This window comes from Ascidiella aspersa, chromosome 1 (genome assembly GCF_963924565.1).
Source record: "Ascidiella aspersa chromosome 1, kaAscAspe10.2, whole genome shotgun sequence".
Taxonomy (NCBI): domain Eukaryota; kingdom Metazoa; phylum Chordata; class Ascidiacea; order Phlebobranchia; family Ascidiidae; genus Ascidiella; species Ascidiella aspersa.
Window position 1 is genome coordinate 1,667,404 of NC_139447.1, and position 12,108 is coordinate 1,679,511.

Below are 12,108 nucleotides of genomic sequence, written 5' to 3' on the forward strand. Positions count from 1 at the left end.
GAAAAGAGGTTAGGATCTCACGTGTGTCATTAAAACTTTGGTTTATCTAAAGCAGGGGTTCTTAAACTTTTTTTACCGCGGACCCCTTAATTTTTTTTGCTTTGCATGGACCCCGGTAGGCAAGAAATGCTCCAAAATGACGTCATAATATGACGTCACAATACAAATAGACTTCATAACTCTGGTAATTCGGTCCGAAAAATGTGAAAGGTAAATGGAGTCTAACTATGCATTCAGTGCAAAACCGTTTAATTTTTAATTAAAGCGTTTTCTTTGAAAAATTAATTACTTAAGTATACAGTAGACTTGTTTTTTTAATTAGTCCTTCATGGACTCCCTAAAACTAGTTCACGGACCGCCAAGGGGTCCATGGACCCCAGTTTAAGAACCCCTGATCTAAAGGTTGGTTTCAAAACCCAATGTCGTAAACATTGTTTGAATTATGGCCAAATAATGCACATTGTCTTCCTGGAAAGGTGAACAATGCGAATTCTCTTGTAAGAGTTTTGATATTCATTTTACATCATACTGCAGAAATATAGTGACGTCATAATGCACATTGTTTAATTGGAACGCTAGAAAAAAGGCGTCATAACTTTTACGGATGTGAGATATCTAGTCTTGGGGAAATATACAACTATTATAATAACTATTTCTAAGATTGTCTTATTTAAAAAAAATATTTTATTGTACATTTTTACACCCTAATAGCCACACAATGAAATAAGCACTACATTCAAACAAAATTTCCTGAAAACAATTTTTCATGTCAGTCTTTGTATTCTCAAGTAACTGTAAACTTACAAACAAGAAAGTCAAAGTTAAAAAATATCGTCTACTAAAGAATCTGATTTATTACGCATGGGATAACGCATTTCAAGTAACGGGAAGAAAAAAATTGAGGGGAAAAATGGTAGAATTTACTTCACAGTTCATAGCACGGTGACAACACTTTTGTTAGTGTCCATAAACACGTAGGTAAACGAAGTTAAAAGGTTTTGCCTTTAAAGAACTTTCACAATGTTGGTACATTATACAATACAATACACCTGGTCCTAAGCATATTATCTTAAGGACAAAAATAAACCTACTTTAAATGTGGCAAGTAGCTTCAAACGTTACAAAGTCTCTAAATCAAAACATGGATTCGTTCTGGTGAAAAAAAGCAATAGAAATTGACTTGCTATTATGTTTTTCAAAAAAACACATTAAACTAAAACTTATACCTGTATTTATCGACATTTTATGCTTTAAAACGACAAATTTATTTGAAAATAACGTATAGTTTCATCCGAACAGTGAAATAAATGGAACACAGCCTAGAACATATAGGTTTGATACAGGAACTGTTGGCCCAAACTTAACTACATATTAAGCAGGAAAATTCCTTACACAAGGCACTTTACACACAATAAAAGATCACCACCTTTTAGTGAAACACGTCACAACATTCAAAACGACAATACGGTCACAGGAACACGACAAAGGGGGAAATAGGCGGAAATAATCCCTCCTCAAAATCAACAAAAGCAGAATAAGGGAAATATGTAAGGCAATTTCATGTTTCAGGGCTGCCACACATTAAAAAAAAAATGAAAGACTTTTCAGAAAGCATTTATATGTTTTGAAAAGACCTATTAACTGATTAATCGATATGTTGCGAATAATTCCGTAAACTAAACAGCATTTATGCCATATTCAAGAATAACAAATAGTTTACCAAGTTGTTCTGCTGCGTCAATGTAAAATTGCTTTGTGAAACTTTTAAAAAGTTAAAGACTTTTTAATACAGAAGTAAAACAACGAAATTTAAAGCTAAAAAGAATCTGTACCAACCCTAAATTCGGTGTCTACATTATAACTGCAAAACCCAGCGAGAAAACTTGATTGAATATATTCACAGAAGGCCGGAAATTCACGCAAATTGCATAATCGAGTCAGTTCCATCAATTATCGAACGCCCCCTAAAGCTTCGTCGCGCGTTTCACCTCAATAAAAGGTCACCCACGTCAAACGGGGTCCGGCACCCCCCGAAACCCCTAAAAGAGGGTCACGCACGAATTAACCCCAGTGGACGCCGGGGTCCGTGTTTAGCGGTTGCCATGACGACCTCCAATCGGGGGTAGGGGTTCCAGCGTCTATTTTTGGGCGATGCTTTTCAGGTTGTCCAGATGATAAAGGGCCCTGCGAGAGATAAGGAGCTCGGTTACAAATTGGCACCTTCTCGTAAAATTGCGACCGCAAGATACGAGCAACATAAGAAGTGTTGCTTGTTGGGAACTTGGGAGAAACGTGAAGATATTTCCAGTATTATAATTATGACTTGAGTAAAGTGCACTTAAGTTACTGTTTTCAACTGACTTCACTTGACTTAAGTCTTTTGGACAAATGACGTGGACTTGGACTTAAGTGACCGAGTCAAATGACTTGTGTTAAGTCGTTTTGGTAAAATCACTTGACAAGTAACAAGAATATCGAAGCCCATACAGAAGTAGGTATCATTTCAAACGTATTGAATATATCTTTCTTTATTTTCAACATACTTGTCAAATCTTTTGGACCAATGACTTGATTTGGACTTAAGTCACTGTTTTCAAATGACTTAGGTTGAAATTAAGTGTTTTGATTTAACATTTTACTATAAAATTGAGTTATTTATCTCAGTTGTTGTTCTTTAGATTTTTTTTTTCAAATGTAAAGATTAGCGATACACATGAAACATTCCGGGGCCAGAATGTTTGGACAAACACACCGAAATAAGTACGACGTATTGTAATTTACCAACCCACCATTAAAATAATGCAAGGCAAAAGCTACTTGCTGGGAAAAGGCTTCACAGAAAGACCACGGACTTTTTCATAAATAAAAGACTGGTCAGCACTCGGGCGCGAAATCTAAAAATCCCCTCAGTACGAAAAGTGCCTTCCAAATACCAGGGTCGGAAAAACAACTTTAAATAGACGAAAGAATGTTGTTGGGCAGATTGATTTACAGCAGCGATAGGCAACCTACGGCCCGTGGGACAGATCCGGTCCACGACCTATTTTATAAACTAGGCGCTAGACTATTTCTCATATTTTTTCTGTTCCAATTATACGTTTTTTGATTCTGATTGCATATTCAGATCAATCCAAAAGATGTAGCTCCAAGCTTTAAATTTACCAAATAAATATATTTGTAGGTTTGGGATGACAACTAGGTAACCAGATTGATCTAAATTTAAAACTTTAACTTTGAAAAAAGAAACACATATACTTTGAACTCAATGCTTGTATTACTGTAGAATTTAGTTTTTTGTGTACAATTTATTAAACTAATTTTCGGTTCAGTACTTTGTATGGCAGACTTTGCAAAATATATATGTATATAAATATTAGCTAAACTATTGTGAAACCTTAAATATAGTAATTATTTGCTTTAACAAATTGTTTTAAATAAGTTTTCAAAATGCTTTCAGGCAAAATATGAATGGAAATCAGGATTCATAAAAGTTAGTAAAACTTTAAAATCGTTGTTCCTGTTAGTCGTATACAACGTAATAGGCAATGAAGTGTTTGTTCTATGACGTAATGAGTTATCGAGTGCTTGCTTTATGACGTAATGAAGAGTCGAATCTTTGCTTTATGACGTTACCATGTTTATTCGTAAAGCTAAGGAAACACTTTAAAAATAAAGATGGCGCTTGTCTTATATTTGTCCCTTGTGTTTTAAGTGCTTACTGCTTATACACGGCTTTGAATGCTGAAAAGCAAATTAACTTTTTTTAAGAGAAAAATCCAACTCGCTCGTCGAATCTAAGCCTCTCAGGCGTAATAAGCGTGAAAAGGTTAAGTTAAGACTATTGCTTTTAGAATGTTCTCCATACATATAAAAAAACCTGCACAAACTATTACCCTTTAATATTTTAGGCGCGTATTCGTAGTTTAACGAAATGGGAAAGTTTTTCAGGTTCCTGCTTTAAACAATTGTGTTATTTTTTAGCTTGTAAGTCAAATATATGGTAGAAAACAGTGTAATTCTGGCCTGGTTTGTAGTTTGATCTGAAAAAACAACAAGAACTTCGCATCCCTTCAAAGAGGGACTGCCAACTTTTTCCATGATGCCGAATAACTGTAAAGTTTTAAGGTCGCGGGCCGCATATAAAATTTGGAATTGAACCATGTGACTTAATTAATAAAGAAACAAAATCATGAACAACTATTCACTTTATTAAATTGTCGTTAGGATTAAAATTTCAGCAAAATTCAGCCTTTAGTTTTTGCATCTGACAAACATTTCTGTAAATAAATTAATAATAACCTTGTTTCAGGAAATACGCAGCAGGAATCGGCTGGCCGTGGTCTGGTGATCACTGTTTTAGAGTGTTATTTTTTTTTCTGAGGTTTTCACGATTAGCTTTCCATTAACTGCATTTCAACGTGAAACTTGCTCTAGTTATCTCCAATTTAAAAGTTTTGTTGCCAATACTAAAAGAAATTGTTCCAAACTGATTGGTACTCTGTTATTAGGAATACTGTAATTGTATGGATGGCTGATACTAAACATTTTACTCCAATCAGGTATCAAATATTTTAAACGATGCCATGCCTATTCAAACAGGCAAAATAAATGACACTAAAACAATTAAAGATACTTTTTGAGGGTTTTGGGACAAAAACTTTTTTTAGTGTTAAGAGTTTAGTTAGCTACACTTAGCAACTAACTTACTATTTTTGCACATTTTTCCTATAAGGGAATCATTGTGTAGGATCGCAAACCATCGGCACCGATAGCAACCCAGTATCAGACGGGTATCGATACTACCACTTGACATCGGGTAATACAAACATTACCAGAACTTTTTTGTAATGTAAACTACACAAGCCATATGTTACAATTAAACATATTTTGACACTTGTTGGGGTCTAATGTTTTAATGGGAATGTAACAAAAAAGTATAATGGATGAGTTGTTTATCGATTTTAGGCATACATGTTGAAGACGACACTCGGAAAAAACTTACGATTAGGAATATTAAGTTGTGCTAATTCGAACAACATTAATTAGTTATTGTTTCAACGAAATTTTATGAAAATCTGGATAAATTTAAAAAAGTATCCTTCATGTGTGAGAAGAAAGTGTCAAACTGCAAAAAGTTTCCTAAAAACACAGGCAGCCACATTCTCAACTGGCACGCAAGAAGCCAATTAACTTTTATACAGCGGCCTGTTTAAACGTAGTAGAGCTGTTCTAGTCATGGGACGCTTGACGCAAGCAGTTCTCGTTCGCGAGCATTGACGCAAAACAACGCAGCAGCCCGATTTTTACTTTGTCTAGCTTGGGTTTGTCTTATTTTGTTCAAAATTTCGACAAGTGGTAAAGAAATTTCAAGCACGCAGAGTGAACATTAAAGCCCATTCAGAAGTAGGTGGCATTTTGTGAACGTTTCTAATAAAACTTTATACAATTTTAACATTTGAAACATAAATGGATGTTGAACAAATATATATTCGTAAAGTTCAAAATGCTACCTACTTCTGTATGGGCTTTGGGTAATCTTACTGCGTCTTACTACAACCTCCAACCAGTATGCTTTCAATGCGAAATCGTACTTTCATACCTTTACCGAAAAGTGCCGACATACAAAAGTATAGGCAGCATTTGTCAAAAAAAATTTAATTGAATCTTAGAAATGTAAAATGCTGCTCACTTCTGAATTAAGCTTAAAAGCATATAGAAATTCTGAGAATGCTTCGAAAAAAACTTCATTTTAAAGGAATGTCGAAAATTAATAAGTTCACAAAAGTGCTACCTATACGTCTGAATAAAGTTTTAAATTTATTGTGAACCCATCTTCTCCTGCTTTAAACCAAGTCACATAAAGCAAATCTGAAGTAGGAAGCATTTTGTTGACGTTTTCGTTTTAATGATTGGAGGTTGTAGTTTAGACGTAGAATTAATACCAAAGCGCATACAGAAGTTGGTAGCATTATGTGAACGTTTCGAATAAATCTTAAGTTAATGGCTGGAGGTTATAGTTGGACATGCAATGCGTAAAGCCCATCAGAAGTAGTTGGCATTTTGTCAACGTTTGAAGAAAACCTTGTTTGAAACAAATGTTGAAAATGAATAGTTTACGTATGGGCTTTGGTATTTGTTCTAAAACCTAGCAACCTTTAGCATAGGGGTTCTTAAACTGGGGTCCGTGAACCCCTTGGGGGTCCGTGAACTAGTTTTAAGGGGTCCATGAAGGCCAAATTGAAATATTAGTGTATATTTAAGAAATAATCGATTTTCCTAAAAAAAGATTTTAATTAAAAATAAAACGTTTTTGCACTGAAAGTATTTAGACTCTATTTTCCTTTCACATTTTGTTAACCGTAAACTGCAAATTTCTAAAGTCCATTTGTATTGTGACGCCATTTATAAAACTTTCTCGCTTACTGCGGTCCACGCGAAGCAAAAAAAAAATGAGGGGTACCCGGTGAAAAAAGTTCAAGAACCCCAGCTTTAGCAGAATCCTTGTTTAAACAAAGTTTCGTGAAATGCGTTGACGCAAAAAAAACACGTTGGAGAAGAGAAAAGAAAATCTCACAAGAGTCACAGGACTGAATACTTCACGCATGACTTAGCGTGGGTTTGGGGGGGTTAGGGGGTGAAATCGGACCCCGGCAAATAAGGGCGTCTCGCGTCGATGACGTAAAGGTCGCCGGGTGGTTGCTATGGCGACGACGTCAACGGAGAATCAACAGTGATGAGGTGGCAATTATTTGCTGGTCGGGAAAAAAGTTCGCAAAAAAGGCAATTTTGTTGGCAGAAAAAATGTGGCGTGCTGGCGTTTGTTCTAACTAATGTTTTGCAAGTAAGGTTGATCTTTATAATTAATTTATTTCATATAGGTAACAAAATGAGTACACTATATGTACGGATCTGTAATATTTTTTAATAATAAATTGCACAGTCAAAAAATTCGAGTAGAGCGACATCATCTTGATTTTGACATATCTATACAAATTTGCATCATTATTAACATATTAGTAATATAACTGTGTGGAAATTGTGTGTTTTACGAATCTCACAATTACACCTTCCACACCAATTAGTTTTAATTTTTCGGGCCACAAAACAATCTACAGTTTAGCAAGATATTAAAAGACGTTTCAACGTCGTTTCGTCTGCGCATTTTAAACCAGCGTGGTCCAACTTCTTTTCATCGCGGGCCAAAAACAATATTTTTTTTATCTTGCGGGCCAATGTTTTTAAATAGCGATTCTTAGGCTTATTGCTGGCAAATTATACATAGCCTATGGCAGTGGTTCTTAACCTTTTTTCAGCCGCGCCCCCCTTTGGTAATTTTCCTATGCCTTTCGTTCCCCTCTACGAAAAGCAATTCGGCATTTTCAATTAAATATCACTAAGACAGTTGAGTTTAATTGGTTGAATTGGCGCTAAACTGTAGATTCGGGTTTTTCGCATTGGGCACACAACAAATTGCTCTGCTCGACACATTGATTTAAACATTACGTTATCTTGTTTCAAAAGATTTGACGACACACAATACAACGGCAATATTGCAAAAACAATATAGATTCGCACAAAAAGGAATATTTAATGAGACGTATAGTCAATGGTTTGTTCTTAACGTTATTGGAAAAAAAATCTCGGCCTAAGATTCATTGCTAAGCTAAGCGGATTTTTTTAGCCAGGCGAAATACCAAACATTACTGTTGCGTGTACGTCAAAAAAAAACACTCAAAAGAAATAAGCAGAGATACAGGAAATTAATTTCACACAAAAGAACCTATAGCGAACGGAAATGCAGTCTTTTATTTGTAATAATGAAATGCCACGTAGGTTCGTTCCACACAAGATTATATGAACTACCTAATTTAATAAGAAAAAAGGGGCCTCGTTCAAGTGAATGAACTCCACGTTCCATTGTGAGTTGGCAACTTGTAAAGAAAAAGAAAAACGTCACAAGTCACAAGTCACCAACAACCAGTGCGTGACCATTCTTTCGGCAAAAACCTTCTACAGTCGCTTGCACTAGACCAGGGTTTCTCAACCGTGGCCCTCGACCCCCATTGGGGTTAACCGGAGTCTTTTGGTGCATATCTGTCGTGGTATTGCAAAATCAAAGTGTTACTTTTTTCAAAATTTGCCAGTTAACTTAAGCTTGTGTTTTCTTATGACTGTAAACCTTTCCTGTTTATAAACACCAAGCTATGTAACACACTTTTCTGACACGTTCTTATGACTCGTAAGTAGGGATGATTATATAGTTGAATTTTATATATTTTTCATTCGTTTTATCGTGGAAAGCTCATTGTACATACGCGAGAGGCAAGTTTGGATAAAGACCTGTCGCTACAATTACAAAGAACTACATTTCCATTTGATAAGACAACATCTCCATGTTTTTTTATAAGGATTTTGTATCTTTCTGGTCCGTTTGAAACCGTCGTTCACAATCGCACAATAGACATGTTTTCATAGCTCACTCAATATGGGTTTACATCAGTATGCTGAACGATGTATACTGTGATTACATCGGGAGATAATAGTAATCTATACTACCTTGCTCATAAGTTACCTAAACTGTCATATATATATGTGTGTGGGTACACTATGCACGGATCTGTAATGTAGCTTAATAATAAATTTCAAAGCTAGGTGTCGACACCTTATCTACACCGCTCTACCTATTCAACACCTAAAGGCTCCAACTGTAAAAACTCTGATGATAACAATTGCGTCCTACCTTTTATAAGTGAAGCTTTGATTTGCTTTTCAGTCACATTAACTGAAGATGATACAAGCTCGTATCGAAACGTCTTAATCAAGATGCTGTCAATCTACTCGACTTTTTCGGCTTTTAAATTTATTATTAAGCTATATGTGTGTGTGTGTGTGTCTGCGTGTGCGTGTATGACTTTTTAGAAGCCTCAACGTAAAAAGTTAAAAAAACAAACAAACAAAACACGTCAAAATTGTTTTTTTCAGAAGTTAAAAATTAGTCGGACTGCCCCAGATTTTTTTGGCAGACCGACAATTTTTTAAGATTAGAACGCTGAAGGAATAAACGCTTGTCCTAAATGTTTAGATCAGAGGCTGGAAAAGTCTTATCCTACTGGAAATAAATTCTAGCCAGTTTTAAAAGCAGCAGAGCGTTAGTTTCGTTTTACGCAGCTCAAACTTCGTTCGATTTTTTTGGGATTTCTTAAACCCAGCTAATGCAGAACATATGGGGGATTTTCAGGGTATAGCATTTTAAAACAAATCGGTTAAGGTAATAGTCAACTTTAAGCTCAAGATCACAAACCCTATAACACGTAAACGGCTTATTACTTGGCAAGAGTTCTTTCCTTAAATACTAGACGAGTCACGGGTTTATGAGAGCAGAGCTTATGTAGACCACAAACATACAATCCCATAAATAAGCTAGATCAGGGGTTATTATACTTTTTCAACGCGCACCGCGCAAAAAAAGTTTTTGTTTGTTTGGTCCCGGGTCGGCAGGATTTTGAAATACGACGTCATAAAGCAAAAAACCCTTAAGAAACCCTCTGTTTTGAGTCTAACAAATGTGAAACTAAAATGGAGCCTAAATATATTAAATAAGGGGATGCAACAGCGTTTTTTTATCAAATTTTATTTTATTTTTAATTACACAGTTTAATTAGACCTTTAAGGATAATCAATTAGACATTTATTGACACTTAAACTAGTCCACGGACCCCCAAGGGGTCAATGGACCTCAGATAAGGAACCCCGACTATCAAACAACCGAACTAAGCACCGACTTACGGTGTTATTAGGTGCTCATGTGTTTTGATAGTTTGTGTCGAGAATATCGGGTAACGGTTTAAAACTTAACCCAGCCAGGTTTGTTCGTCTCACGGCTCACAATCGCCTTTTACGCTTTGGCCTCGCAGCAAACCTCTGTTCTGGGTCCAACAAATGTGAAACTAAAATGGAGCCTAAATATATTAAATAAGGGGACGCAACAGCGTTTTTTAGTTAAATTCTATTTTATTTTTAATTACACAGTTCAATTAGACCTTTAAGGACAATCAATTAGATCTTTATGGGCCCTCTTAAACTAGTTCACCGATGCCCAAGGGGTCCATGGACCTCAATTAAAGAACATCGACTCTCAAACAACCAATTTCAGCATCGAATCACGCTGATTTCAGGGGATTATGTGTTTTGATAGTTTGTGTCCAGAATATCGGGCAACGCAAAATGTTAGTTAGGTGCAAGATCCCTAGTGTCCGATACCTAACATTTTATCTCGTTACCCTATATTCTGGAGAAAACCTTAACCCGACCAGGTATGTACGACCCACGGCTTACAATCGCCTCTCACGCTTTGGCCTCGCAGCAAAAATAGGACAGGATGACGAAGTGAAACGGAGCATGACGCTTTCCAGCCGGACTCAGTCCTATTTCCAACCACCGACAAAACCAAATCAGGTTTTAACGCGTTAAAGCAGTTTTAAACTTTTGGAAATATTGTTACCTTAGTTTTAAGGTGTAACAACATCGGAAATATAATTTGTCACAAATAAGACTCTGTAGAGAATTGTTTACTTCAATTCCCAATCCCCATACAATATAGACGTTCAATCAAGAGCAAGGCTAAACAGATTTATAGAAAGAGAGTACGTATCTCTTCCTGAACTGATTATGATGCTGTTAAATTGGCAATTCAACCAAAAATAAAGTTTTCCATTACCTGTTATGTTCCTAACCATACAGAACTATGATTTCTAACAAAAATTCTTAGTAGACAATGTAATATATTTCAGTAAAAAAAGATTTAAAAAATCTAACAGAGCTAAGGGCCGTACTAATCCCCCTTATTTTTACTGTGTTTATAATATTGTTCAAACACGCGGACAAAGGCTGCATTAATATTAGTTTGATTTGCAAAGTATAAGCGATTGAATAATTAGGTGACAGCCTTTTGTTTTACACAGGGGTGCTCCAAAAATTTTTCCCGCTAAATATGACGTCATTAACTGCCCGCTGAAAAGATGAGTTTGTACCTGAAGTAATGTATTTAACTTTTAGTAATTATTACCTTTATTAAAAAAAAATCATTTTGCATTTTGGAAAATGCCCAATCTTGGTCCAATCGGTTTCGTTTTAACGAACAGCGGCCTTTAACATGAATTTCACAGAAAGATTTAAAAATATTTAGGGGGGCTCAGCACCCCAATTTTTGCTAGGGATGTTCTAAGCCCCCTAAGCACCCCAAACTCGGCGTCCATGGGTGACAGCAGGCTTCTAAATACCTTGTTCTAAATCAAGAACAACAGCATTCCATATCACAGCAAACAGAAGCAAAAAACTCTTTTCCAACACAAAAAAGTCAATAGTCCGGTTTCCCAAAGCAAACAGAAGCGAAACGCGTCATATATTTGCTGACAGATTTGCGTGACATCGGTATGAAGACACCGGGCGCATTATTACGTCTTCAATTGTCCAACCGCGTCGCCCTGTTGCGCGCCAATGGGGTCGGAATAACGCGAACACCCCTTCACCCCTAAAAGGCCCCATATTTTTAGCGTTAAAAAGCGCGCTATTGCGTAACTCAGCGGCGTCTTTCGAGATATTTGAAGCGTCGTATTTTAAGGTGCGGTTCTGGAGCGTTGTCTATACAAGCGATTCGGGCGTGCATGGTTATGAGGTTTAATTGCAGGGTGAAGGTCCGATTTTAGGTGTTTGCACAACATGATATCAGGGATGTAATAAAAGCATTGGGAATGCTATTTTTAGGGGCAGAGGTATATTCTAGAAATGTCACACATCTTTTAAACATTAAAAAAAACGGCTTAAATAGGATGGCATTTTTAGCGGGCAAGTGCATAAATTATTGAAGGACATTTAAAGACGTTTCAAAGAAAATTATTTGTAGCTTTTTAAAACATTCGAAGGTTTTTCGAAACCTTATATTAAATCACTCGTCGTGTTTTAAATACAATTGAAAAAAAACAAACTAAATAAAAGGCGTGTCAGCACAAAAACATATGTTTAGTTTACAACTAAATTATTATGGTGAAATACCTTTCTCATAAAAAATTCGATTTAATTTAACAAGAAAACTGGTTTAACCCTACCTAA

The 12,108-nt window shown here is 36.0% G+C and overlaps 1 pseudogene across 1 annotated transcript in view; it reads right to left on the reverse strand.

Annotated features, from left to right (window-relative positions):
• Nucleotides 1-1,567: 1,567 nt before the first annotated feature.
• LOC146166480 (uncharacterized) overlaps nt 1,568-12,108 on the reverse strand; it is a 33,882-nt pseudogene continuing 23,341 nt past the window's right edge. Inside the window, exon 17 of the transcript XR_014494699.1 lies at nt 1,568-2,184. The product of XR_014494699.1 is annotated as an uncharacterized LOC146166480 (transcript). The remainder of the gene's footprint in view (nt 2,185-12,108) is intronic.